Genomic DNA, 13,164 nt, shown 5'->3' with positions numbered 1-13,164 from the left:
GGAATAGAACAATAAGGAGAGAGACAAAGGGAAGCCCCTGAATAACAGCAGTTCCATAAGCCTAGAGAACAAAAGCATCTTGGAGTAGTTTATGTAGGACTTACAGGAAATCAAAGGAATGGACTGATTATTTGGCAGGCCTGATTAGGAGGACATTTGAAATAGAGCTATCCTACTACCCAACAATTGTACTACTGGGTATTTACCCCAAAGATACAGAGGTAGTGAAACGATAGGATACCTGCACCCCAATGTACATAGCAGCAATGCCCACAATAGCCAAAGTACGGAAGGAGCCAGGATGTTCTTCAACAGATGAATGTATAAAGATGCGGTGTATATATCTTTGGGATATCACGCAGCCATCAGAAAGGATGGGATATCACGCAGCCATCAGAAAGGATGAATGCCTACCATTTACTTCAATGTGGATGGAACTGGAGGGTATTATGCTGAGTGAAATAAGTCAGTTGGAGAAAGATGATAATCATGTAGTTTCACTCATGTGTGGAATATAAGAAATAGTGAAAGGGACCATAAGGGAAGGGGGAGGAACTGAGTGGGGAAAAATTAGAGAGGAAGACAAACCGTAAGAGACTCCTGACTCTGGGAAACAAACAAAGGGTTATAGAAGGGGAGGTAGGTAAGGGGTGGGGTGACTGAGTGACAGAAATTAAAGAGGCAAATGATGAGATGAGCACTGGCTATTATAGTATATGTTGGCAAAATGAATTTAAATGAAATTTTAAAATGAGAGGAAAAAAAGGAGGACATTTGTAGCAAAAGGGTTTTACAGACCTCTTTAAAAGAAAGAAGATTCATTCATCCATGCTAAGATATCAAAGGAAATGAAGCTATGAAGAAAGCTATTACCTCTTAAAGAAAATGAAAAGTTGTTTTTAAAAGAAAAAAATATGGTCAGATTATTTGGATCTGCAGTAGACAGTATTTGGGTGGTCATAGTCATTAAAACACTGAGTATAAATTTAAAGAAAAACCAGGTAGGATTATGCCAGGGGACCTGGAGAGAGCAATAGTGATGTAAAAGAGCGATATTGTCACCTGTCATAACTGGCAGCCATTGGAGAATTCTGTTTTATGAATCAAGATATTGTCATAACATGCATATTATTTAAAGCTTGAGAGGTAAATGCCTGTGGAAATAGTTGGAAGACTGAAAGTGGATACCATAAGAGTATAGACTAGGGAGATGTGTATTCCTTGTTGTTTTTCTCAGACATCTGCTTTTTGGCTTCTTAAATATGTGTGTGTGTTATTTTGATAAGGATATAAATAAATTTTAAAAATAAAAAGAAAGGATTTTTGAGAGCTTTAGCATACTATTTGGTGTTTTCAAGATTATCAAGGACAGAAGAACATGGTAGCCAGAGAGAAAAGGAAGATTAAAAGCAAAGCTTGGAAATAACAAGTCCTGTCCATGGAATTGCCATATGGCTGACAGTTAAGAGGCAGAGATGCAACGTGGCATAATGGTTAAGGCTCTAGGCTCAGGACTCTATCTTCCGTTTTTGTATTATGGCTACACAATTTGCTGTGTGTCCTTGATCAAGTTAGTTAATCTCTCTAAGTTTCTGTATTGATATCCATATCAGAAAATTGAGGAAACTTCTGAGTGGCTCAGTTGGTTAGGCATCTGGCTTTTGATTTCAGGTCAGATCATGATCTCAGGGCTGTGGGATAGAGCCCCACATCAGCTCCGTGCTGGGTGTAGCACCTGCTTAAGATTCTCTCTCTCCCTCTCTCTCTCTGCCCCTTCCTCTCTCTCTATTATAGAAAAAGAAAGAAAAGAAGAAAGAAAAGAAAGAAAGAAAGGAAAGAAGAAAGAAAGAAAGAAAGAAAGAAAGAAAGAAAGAAAGAAAGAAAGAAAGAAAGAAAGGCCTTAATTAGTACTGTAGGAGACTCATCCACATGTTTTCAGATGCTCCTAAGCTCACCCAGAGATGGAACTGGAGAAACCCAAACTTCCCTTTTTCGAGTTCCTGTGTTGCTCTCTGCTTCTTCTCCAGAAGCTTTCTTGTCAACACAGAATGCAAATGGGAAGTGCTAACCAGAAGTGTCAGGGATTTAATGTCCTCAGATGAAGTAAAGGAGTAAGTAGGTCAGTAATATGCTATCTTTTCCATCCCTTCCTGAAACAATCCTGAAGCGCATACTATGTGGTTCCTCAGAGAGTCTGCAGAGGAACAATGTGACATGTTACTAGGTTTTTTTCTGTCTCTGTCTCCCATTTCCCATATCACCTGTTTCTTGTTATCACTTCTCCAATAAAGAAGTCCTATTTCAGGGTCTGCGGTTGAGGAAAGCCAGTCCAGTTCAAACAAATGCATAACCCATGTTTTCAGGAGGATTAAGTGGTATAATCCCTACAAAGCACATTTAATTATTTACACTGCTCCAGGCACATAGTAATGTTTGCTAAATATTAATTGTTAATCCATTATTATCATTGCTAAATGCTAGAATGTGAGGAAAGTCTTTTGTATCTCAGTTATCAGCTTAGGCATTATCCTAAGGGTAAAAATGAGGCTTTGGCAGAATAGAAATTAAACCTATAAGACTTAATAACTAGCTGAATATGTGGGGGTGGCGGTGGGTGGGAGGGAAAGGCTGGGGCTTTGAATAACTCCGAAGTATTTGACTTGTATGATTAATGGAATGGCCATGTCCATAAACCAGAAGAGGAATGAAGAAATTGTAGTTTCATTTGAAATAAAATTCCTTCCTAAAAATAAGTAAACATTTTAAGGAATGTAGTAAGCAAGCTATTCTTGAGATATTTAACTATTTATTTGATACAGGTTTCAGGGAAGAAACATCAGATTTGGTAAAGAAAATTGGGTGTCAGGGTCAACACAGATGCCCAAACCAAGAGATCAGGGACTTTGAAGTCTTGCTTTCATAAATGCAGAAAATGGGACCTTCTAAATAAGTGAATTTTATCATTATTTTTTCCAACTGTCTTTCTCATTTGTTATTCTGTCCCCTCCTTGAGGTTATGGTTGGTGGACAGGTGGTCAATATAGGCAGCATAATTGCTAAAAAGATGAATATGTATTTATTTCCCAAACCAATCCAATTCATGTTGTTTTCCTCAATTCAAGTACTGGATACTTTGTCTTTCATATAGTCAGGTCCCTCTAATTCATAATTTAATGGAAATGATTTTGGCAACTCCAAGAGACATCTGAGAGTTACGTTTAGCATTTGTGTTATTAACATTTTCTGCCAGACCAACGACCTTCGTGTTAATAAGATGGCTGCTTTCCAATTCTTCTTTAGGAAATGTCATTTTTCTTTCCCTGTTTTCTTTTATTTACAAATGTAATCTCTGATCCAGACATTTATAAGGTGAGAATGGTGAGTGGCTAGTGTTTTAGAGGATTGTACATAAAGGGTAAAATTCATTGATCCATCTCACATCTTTAAACCCACTTAGGGAATGATTTTGAAAAGAAATCAGTGTGGCAAAAGTCAAGGAGGGAGCTATTGGAGAGTGTGTCACAGGCTTTTTCAGATTCCTTATTCCAAATAATTGTAATATACATTTTTAAGCTAAACTGTTAGCAAACTGATGATTTCAATTCTTTTTAAGCCTGGAGATACAGATCATAACATGACTGTCATTCTGTTTATCTGTTGATGGTCTGATTTTCACCCTTAGAACGTTAATGTCAATAGGCACATTTGAGAAAGAGAATGAATTACATTAGGAAAACTGCGTGTGTGTATGTGTGTGTGTGTGTGTGTGTGTGTGTGTGTATGTAAGAGAGACAGGAAACTGCAAAATTCAGAGAGAATGCTCCCTTGGCACAACTCAGCTCTTAGAATATAAAAACTCCATGGCCACAATCATACATATCTAGGTATTTATGTTATTTCTTCAAAGTTCTGAAAAATGAAGAAAAAAGTTCTGAAAATGGTTAAGCTGAGGTGTCATTACCAGGTTCTAAGAAACTTTGAAAGACAATGTAAGTAGAACTGAGTCCATTGAAAAATGTTAGGTTGGTAGCAAAACTATAAAAGCCAACAACAAACCTAAGGGAGAATTGCAAATATGCATAAACATGCAAATTCAAGTATTAGGTAAGCATATTTTTCTCTTTATTTTCCTACCCTTTTCTTCATTTTTACATTTCCTTCACTCCGTCTTATGTCTCCCCACAATATTGTTTTTAGTCAAATTTATTGAGATATAACTCATATATACTGCGTATATACATTTTAAATTTGAGTATGGAAAATGTATATGCCTGTGTAACTACCTACCCCCATCAGGATATGGAATATTTCTATAATGGACAAAAGGTCTTTCTTGATTTCTTTGGAATTAATTCTATATCTCCTACGCATAACCACTGATCAGATTTTGAACCCTATAGATTAGTTTAGTTTTGTTTTGTTTTGTTTTTTTCCTGACTCTAGAGCTTTGTTTAAATGGAATCATACAGTATGGTACTCTTTTATGCTTTATGATTAGTCCAGTGTTTTTTTGTTTTTTTGTTTTTTGTTTTTACATTTAGAAATTTTACACTCCACCAACTTTATTTCCATTTGGTTTGTCTTCATGGAAAAGCAGCTTAGGACCACTAAGTGGCTGCTCCTACCCATTCAGTGGCCTGAGCAGCAGGGGCTGCAGATCAGTCTTCAGTGGCAGGCTGAGTGCTCCAGTCTTTGGTAGGGAACTGCTTAGTGGCCCACAGGGCACCTGCACCCTTTCATATCAGTCTGTGGCTTTAGGTTGAGTAGCAATGAACTTGGAAACTGGAGTGGTCCATTCACCCTGAAATTCCTCTTTGGTCACAGTCTTTCAGTAGCAACCTGCTCTCCCTTTTCAGTATTTCCAGGTTCTGTGTGGAAGCTGAGATCAGGCATGACTTCCCATGGGTGTTTACAGGAAATGGTGCAATGCATGTGCAGAACTTCCTGAGCCAGCATCCACCACATCAGACCCACTGAGTGATTTCCCTTGTTGCGAGGGACAGCAATGTCCACATAGCACGGGGCAGAGTCTGTGTTACACAGGGAAATGGTAAGCAGGTTGACATAAGACACTTCTGTGAGAGGCTAGTGGTCCACCCTAGGATCAGTAACCATCAGAAATCTAGGCTTCCTGAAGGCTGGCTGGATACGGTTAGTGAAGGTTCCAGCAATAGGGGTTGCTTTAGTAGCAGTAGCACACTTCATCTCTGCTCACTGGCCACTATTCCTGGATGATATGACACTTACAGTAGCCAGATTTTCATTGGCAATGAAGGCATGAGCTGCCCGCAGAAGGTTCTCTCAGATTGTCTTGTGATTTTGATGTAGATACCATCACTTTTCCTTTTGTAGATATACTATGCCATTTGGGAGTCAAGGTTGGTGCCATCTAAATGGACTCTTGCTACAAGGAATTTGAGGACATCCTCTTCCTTCACTTGCAGGACATTAAGGGCTCCCAACACTGTGAAAGTTTTCCTTTGAGTAACAATTGGAACCCAGAACATGCCATATGGACCCCTCTCTGGGTAGCATGGAAAAAACTCAGCATAATATTTTTGAGATTCATCCATGTAATTAAATGTATCACTACCTTTGTTCCTTTTTATTGCTTAATAGTATTCTGTGATATGAATATATTGTTATTTGTTTATCCTTTCACCTGCTGATAGACATCTGGGTTGCTTTCAGTTTAGAGCAATTATGAATAAATTTGCTATTAATATTTCTGAGCAATTATTTGGGTAGATATATGTTTTCATTTGCTTTGGATCATACTTAAGATTATAATTAAAGGATTGTACACACATTGGACTTAAACATTTTCCAAAGTAGTTGTGCCATTTTACATTTCTACAATTCTACCAGCAATATATGAGAATTCCCACTGCTGTAAAAAACAGCATTAGAATTTTAATAAGTATTGCTTTGAATCTGTAGATCACACTAGGTTGTCCACATTAACAAATTAACAATATAAATTTTCCAATCCATGAACATGGGATTTTTTTTCATTTATTCAAGCTTTCTTTAATTTCTTTTGTTTTAAGATTTTATTTATTTATTCATGAGAGACACAGAGAGAGGCAGAGACACAGGCAGAAGGAGAAGCAGGTTCCCTGCAGGGAACCCAATGTGGAACTATCCCAGGACTCCAGGATCCTGAGCCAAAGGAAGGCAGATGTTTGACTGTCAAGCCATGAGGGCATTCCGATGATTATAGCTTTATTGTCATTCTTTGAAGTTGGTGTGGAAAAGGGGATATGACTGTTCTTTCATCACATAGCATGAATGATTCTTCTTTTCTCTTTTCTGTTACAGAACTCATCAGTGTAGACTTTAGAACTCTACTCAGAGTGGAAAACTGATTCCAATGGTGTGTAAGGATTCTGTGAAGACAGAGTCATCTTTTTTAAAAAAGATTTTATTTATTTATTCATGAGATACACAGAGAGAGAGCCCAATGTGGGACTCGATCTCAGGTCTCCATATCATGCCCTGGGCTGAAGGCAGTGCTAAACCACTGAGCCACCCGGGCTGCCCTCTTTAATTTCTTTCAGTAATTTTTTGTAGTTCTTTGTGTACAAGACTTGTGCCTCTTTGGTTACATTTACCTATAAGTATCTTCTTTTGAATGCTGAGGTAAATGGAATAGTTTTATTAATTTGCTTTTTAGATTGCTCATCGCTGGTGCATAGGACACAACTGATTTTTGTGTATTGATCTTGTACCCTGAAACTTTGCTGAATTCATTTAGAAGCTTTTTTTAAGGATTCTCTGGGATTTTTTTCCTTTTTATTTAATTTGTTTCAAGTTTTTATTTAAATTTCAATTAGTTAAAATATAGTGTAATATTGGTTTCAAGAACAGAATTTAGTGATTCATCACTTACATACAACACACAGTGCTTATCACAAGTGCTCTTCTTAATACCAATTTAGCCTCCCTCATCTTCCTTCCATCAACCTTCAGTTTGTTCTCTGTAGTTAAGACCCTTTTATGGTTTTCCTCTCTCTCCTTTTCCCTGTGTTCATTTGTTTTGTTTCTTAATATAAGATTGTGCCAATTACAAAAGGGGATGCTTTTATTTTTCTTCTTCTTGATTTGTATCTTTCATTTTCTTAACTAAATTTTACAGTACACTATTGAATTGCAATTGTGAAGAAGAGCATGCATGTCTTGTTTCTGATCCTATTAGAAAGCTTTCAGTCTTTTACTATTGAGTATAATATTATCTGTAGGTTTTTCTTAAATACTTTTTTATCATTTTGAGTAAGTTCTTTTCTATTCCTAGTTTTCTGAATGTTTTTATCATGGTAGGGTGGTAGATTTTGTCAAATCATTTTTATGCATCAATGAACATAATCATGTTTTTTATTCTCTTTAGTCTCTTAAAGAGATATATTTCATTATTGATTTTCTTATGTTGAACCATCCTTGCATTCCTGGAATAAATCTCAGTTGGACATGTTGTGTAATCTTTTTAACGTGCTTTTGGATCAATGGTGATTTTTTCCTAGATAGGCACTTGGCAATGTCAAGATATTGATTATTATAACTGGATGAGTGTGCTACTGGCATCTGATGTGTGGAAGCCAGGGTGTTCCAACAGTCTACAATGATCAGGACAGCTCTTTTTCCTCCACACAAGGAATTAGTCATACCAAGGTATCATTATTGCCCAGGGTGAGAAACTTTTAATTATGCCAACCCTGCTAACATTCCTCTAGTGTGGACAACCATTCTCTCGCTAACCTATTACCTGATCCCACTCTCTTCAGACTCCTTAAAACACCTCACCTTCCTCCTACCTTCTTTCATGCTCTAGCCATAGCAAACCTCACTTAGTTGTTTTTTTTTTTTTTTTTTATCAACCAAGTTATCTTTTGCCTTCATTTTCTATACATATATTTCCATCTGATCAGAACATCACTTTCCCTCTCATTCCCCAAAACCATCACTAGGTTTCACTTCTACCCATTCTTCAGTTCTCCAGTATTTCCTCCAGGATGGTTTTCCGATTCCCTTTAGACCAGGAAAGGTACTTTTGCAGTGTTTTTCCCAAATGTGAGCACCACTTGTGAGATTGCATTTCTCAGTTTGTTAAAATCACATTTTAACTTCTATAAAGTCCTAGAAAATCATATCCAATCCTGTTTGCTCTTTTTATTAATCCTAATTGCTTTATCATCATGACCTGCATCTTTGCCACTTATGTATTTGTATTTTGTTTCATTTTTTTTAAGTTGCAAGAATAGATGAAGGAGGCCAAATTCTTTTTCCTTTATCTGTAACATTCAGGAAGAGTGGGAGTTAAAAAAATGTAAGTTAGTGTTTTATGTGTGTACATCTCAGATATCTCTGAAACAAATACTCAATTAAAATATTTTAATTTAAACAAATATTAAAAAAAAAAGGAATCCCTGGGTGGCTCAGCAGTTTGGCGCCTGCCTTTGGCCCAGGGCGTGATCCTGGAGCCCCAGGATCGAGTCCCACGTAAGGCTCCTGGCATGGAGCCTGTTTCTCCCTCCTCCTGTGTCTCTGCCTCTCTCTCTGTCTATCATAAATAAATAAATAAATCTTTAAAAAAAATTTTTAATTTTAGTTACTTAAATAATCTGACCCATAATTAGTTATTAATATATCTGAACTCTTAAAACTGTCAGATAGTCCAGTATCTGCCTAAAGATTGGGACGCAGACCCAGAGTTATAGAGTACTAATTTTTAGAATTGGTTCTTGAATAAATTACCACATATACAAGCAAGATTTGAAAGTGGAATTTGGGGCAAAAGAAAGTAGCTCATGTCAGTGTTTTAAATCAATAGGCTTGGATTATGGCTTTCTAAGAATTTCTGGTTTCACAGGCAGTGTCCAATTTCCAAAGAGCGAAATAAAATGTAATCTGCACACAGTCAAATGCCAGGGGCAATGTGACTATTGTGCAAGTTCAAACCAGGTCAGAATAAAAATGACTACTAACCAGCCATCTAGCTTGTAAAATGATATAAGAACTCATTCTCACTTATTGCCCTTTACAAATATTAAAAAATAAGTCATGCTGTCAGCAAGATGCCTCAAGTTTCAGTGTTGCTTTAAGGACCAGAAATGTTTCAAGCAGGAGTTGGCTAACATGTGAACTTCAGTAAATCAAAGGCTACTTTTTCACTTAATCTAATCAAAGTACTGATAATATATCCTAATGGTTATTTGACAAGCCCCAATACCCTGAGATAGTATCATCTTAGGAGAAGATTTAAGACAAAAGCCAACACCATGTTATTATGGCATGCTAGATGTGTTCTGCCTTTTGGGGATTGTAGTTTTCAGTTTGTTTGGTTTTATGTTTCTTAGCATTTTTCAAAATTCTAATTTCTTCTTTTATCATTAGCTACATACTAAAACCTCTAGAACTATTGGCGTTTGCTAAGGTCTAACAATCTTCTAAATGCATATTATGTTCCTCAGACTATTTTTGCCTTGCTTGTATGTTTGCCCAAATATTTAAATTGAAAATTGTTTGGAGAAGTTTTAGATTTCATTCACTTATTTTGCTTGCAGACTTTCTGAGCCTCCATTTCCTCAGCAGCAATGTAAAAAATTGGAGAGAAAGTTAATCAGTACTTGATATTTTAAAAAGCTTATACATGTATATGAGTATATACTGATTATAGGTGCTTATTAAAATAAATCTATTATTCTGGTTAAGGTAAATCTGGTCCTCAGACTCATTCCTCTCTTTTGTCTTAGCATGCAGTAAGGCAAGAGTACATTTAGCTGGAAGGGTTTTTAGAGATTTGATCCTCTCTAATCAGCTTATCTAAAGTAGAAGCAATGACTCCCCATTTCATTATACCCCAGGTCACTATCTTATTATTCCATTTATTTCCTTTTTCATACTTACTCTAACCTTTATTTATTGTGATTCTGCCTACTTTCTTTTTGTCTCTGACAATACCATCTTTAGAATAAAAGTACAGGAGTGCAGGGGCCATGTTTGCCTTGTTCAATTTTTTTAAATCACTGACATGAAGAGCACGTAGTAGGTCATCAACCAATACTTGTTACATTAGATATTTTTGATTGCAGATATAATATTATAGAGATGAAAAGAAATGCCCAGGGTAAAGCCAGAAGAAATGACAAAGACTTCCACAAGATTGCACAATCTTTATATTTAGAGCTTTTTCCTAAATTATATCTTCTTCGTGTCTCCTCCTCCTCAAACACCAACTAGGAACTTTCAACATGACCAAAGGAAGGATAGAAAGAAACCCATTTGGAGACAAATACTTTTGTTACAGGTTCTGAATCTTCTTGTTTCCTAATAATCTGATAGGTCATTAATACATCATTGGTGGCTTAACCATTCTAAATACTATTTTTATATGTATCATATATAGGTACATATAATAGTATAAGCTATATAAGTAATATAGAAATATATAACCAATATATAAGTATTAATATATTATGATTTAATGTACATAATGTATGAATTATATGAGTATACATTTCATTTGTTTTATATTACTATATACACTTTATATATACTTTTGTAAAAGTACTTATTTATATATTTGCACATATAATGGAAATGTTAAAAAAATGCCTGCTCTCCTTTACTAAGATAAACAGAAATGCGGTTGCTTAAAAGACATATCATAGCACAGTTCGATAATAATTACACAACAGTCACAAAAAAGACAATCTATTTGTCATTTATAATTATTAATTAATTAGAACTTTATAGAAATGTTTCTTATTATATAACAATAATATTAAATAATAGGTAAAAGGAGAAAAACTCTGTAAGATTGATACTTTGTGTATTATAAACCAAATCCATTTTTGGTTGCATAAATTCCTTGAATTCTAAACTTTTCAAGTCAAATTTATCTGTATTGCTGTATACTCTCAGAAATATATGTAAACACATAGACCTCTCTGACTATACTCTGTTCCCCTAGAATCATGAGGTTCAGTTAGGCCCAATTATTGGATTCAGCTGACACAACCAGAAGAAATTTGTCAAGTCAATAAATTAGTTTCACGTCCTATATACAAAAAATACAATGATTGATTTTTTTACTTTTTAATCTGTTAGTTTGACATCAAGTATTCTCAGCATTAAATGTGTTTTTATTGAATCCCTGCCCCCTGGGTAATGCAACCCAACATATAATGAGAGGATTTTTTCTATTTTCCAGAATTTTTTAGGACTTTCCATTAAGCTAAAGCATTTGTTGAACTGATATTCATGAAACTTCAGTATTTGATATGGCCATTCAATTTTTGTGAGTATATATATATATATATATATAACATAAATTGCTCAAGAAAAAAATTGAGAGAGATACCAAAGGGTATTTTTTTTAATTGAGAGAGTACCCACTACAGAGTTTTATAGCAGAGAATCACTGTCTACAAGACATATTCTAAATTAAGAAATTAAGTATGTTTAAGTATGTACCAAACAGATTTATGTAATTGCCTTCCCTTTAGCTACTGTTAGATTTTACCTTGAAATGGTTTATTATTGGTTGAATTTTAGAGGCACAATTCTGAGGCAATACCTTATCATTTTGAAATTGCTATCTCTCGTGTCAGAATAGTTTTCCATACCACAGCTTTCAACATTACTTATGCACCATAAATGTATTTTGACATTTTGTTACATAATGCTTACTTTGTCTTATTTATGCCCACATGATGATGGCTTGAAGTACAAGGCAAGATGTGTGTGGCCAAAATACAGAGGAGATCCCACCTCTACTTTGTGATCCTCCATTGACACCCATCTAGGGCCAACTATCATATTCCTTGTCATCAGGTCAGCTTCTTTAACTCAATCTTGTTTGATTTTCTCCTTGCTCCACAATTTAATCAGATTAACAACAACAACAACAACAAAACAACTGCCATCCAAACAAGCAAAGTATATTCCTAAAGTCACAAAGAAAATTAGAGACAGGGCCTACAGCAAAACACTATATAGATAAAAAATTGTCTTATAGAAGCCTCTAGGGATGGAATCACTGAGTTTAAAAGTGAGGAATGTAGCTGTGCTGGTTTGAGGGAAATAAAGTCACTAGCAGCTGACCTAACATTTTTCCTTTTGAATGTCAACAGCCTCTTACAGATATACATACTGCTAAGCAGCAACATTGTGGTAGCTGTTTCTCAAGTTCTTGATCAAATGACAACATTAGAACTTCTGATTTTCCCTTTAGCAACCCAAATATATTCAAATTATAAATTGAAAGATATTGGACTTCTAATAACTCAAGATTTCTGTGTACTATTAAATTCCACAAAGCTATTTTGGATAGGTAGTTTTTTATTTCTTATCTCATCTTCATTTCAATATTAGAACAACTAGGTGTATGCCTTCTTTTATTTGTATAGTTTTCTTTTTAGTATTTATGTAAATGGGTTTAAGTGAGAAATGAGTAAAATATATTCCAGGAAGGATATTAGAATACTAATATAGCTAATGCCATTCTTGGGAACCACTTAGGAAAAAAATGGATTCATTTAAAAAAGGAAGTTATAGAATATTATCAATCTTAAAAGATCAGCAGAGTGCTCTTATAGAACTATCACTCTGGAGAACATGTACAGAGCAGTATGAGTGCCACAGCCTTCAGCATATGCTTTTAAAATTATATGCATCTGTTAGTGTCAAAGGGCTCAACTTTTCCTGTTTGCCTGGAATGGTCCTGTTTATAGAATTCAAAATATTGCGTCCCAAGAAATCCTCCATTCACAGATAGCTCAAGAAATTTGGTGCTGTTGGTCTGACCAAAAGTTTTGAGTGAAAAAGTAGCCAGGAATGCATTATCTTTGGGCATGTAGGCACAAGTTGGAAGAAAATGTGGGCTGATTTTTGGCTTCAACCTGTCCTAATTTTGTGACCTAAAGCAAATCACCAAACTGTTCACTCTCACTTCCCAGTTTTTCCCCAAAATATGAATAATACTTTTCTCACATGTAATTGTGAAATATAAGTAAAAGTATGAATGTGAAATGTATTCTAATATTCAAAATACTGTATAAATATGTTTTTCTTAACTCCAACAAGTTTGTAGCATCCTTTCTACGTGATAACTGTTAGAAACATATATACTGTAACTTTAATGTCAAGTGTACATGACATGGTTTT

The 13,164-nt window shown here is 35.3% G+C and overlaps 1 protein-coding gene and 1 pseudogene across 1 annotated transcript in view; one reads left to right on the top strand and one right to left on the bottom strand.

The window, feature by feature from the left end:
• Positions 1-13,164, top strand: part of CNTN6 (contactin 6) — a 275,835-nt gene that overhangs the window by 25,904 nt on the left and 236,767 nt on the right. The gene's annotated exons all lie outside the window — the stretch shown is intronic.
• LOC144291089 (small ribosomal subunit protein uS2 pseudogene) lies at positions 4,599-5,507 on the bottom strand (annotated as a pseudogene).

Source organism: Canis aureus, chromosome 19 (assembly GCF_053574225.1).
Source record: "Canis aureus isolate CA01 chromosome 19, VMU_Caureus_v.1.0, whole genome shotgun sequence".
Classification (NCBI taxonomy): domain Eukaryota; kingdom Metazoa; phylum Chordata; class Mammalia; order Carnivora; family Canidae; genus Canis; species Canis aureus.
Note: the sequence above shows the minus strand (reverse complement) of the source record. Positions and strands in the feature narration are given on the sequence as shown.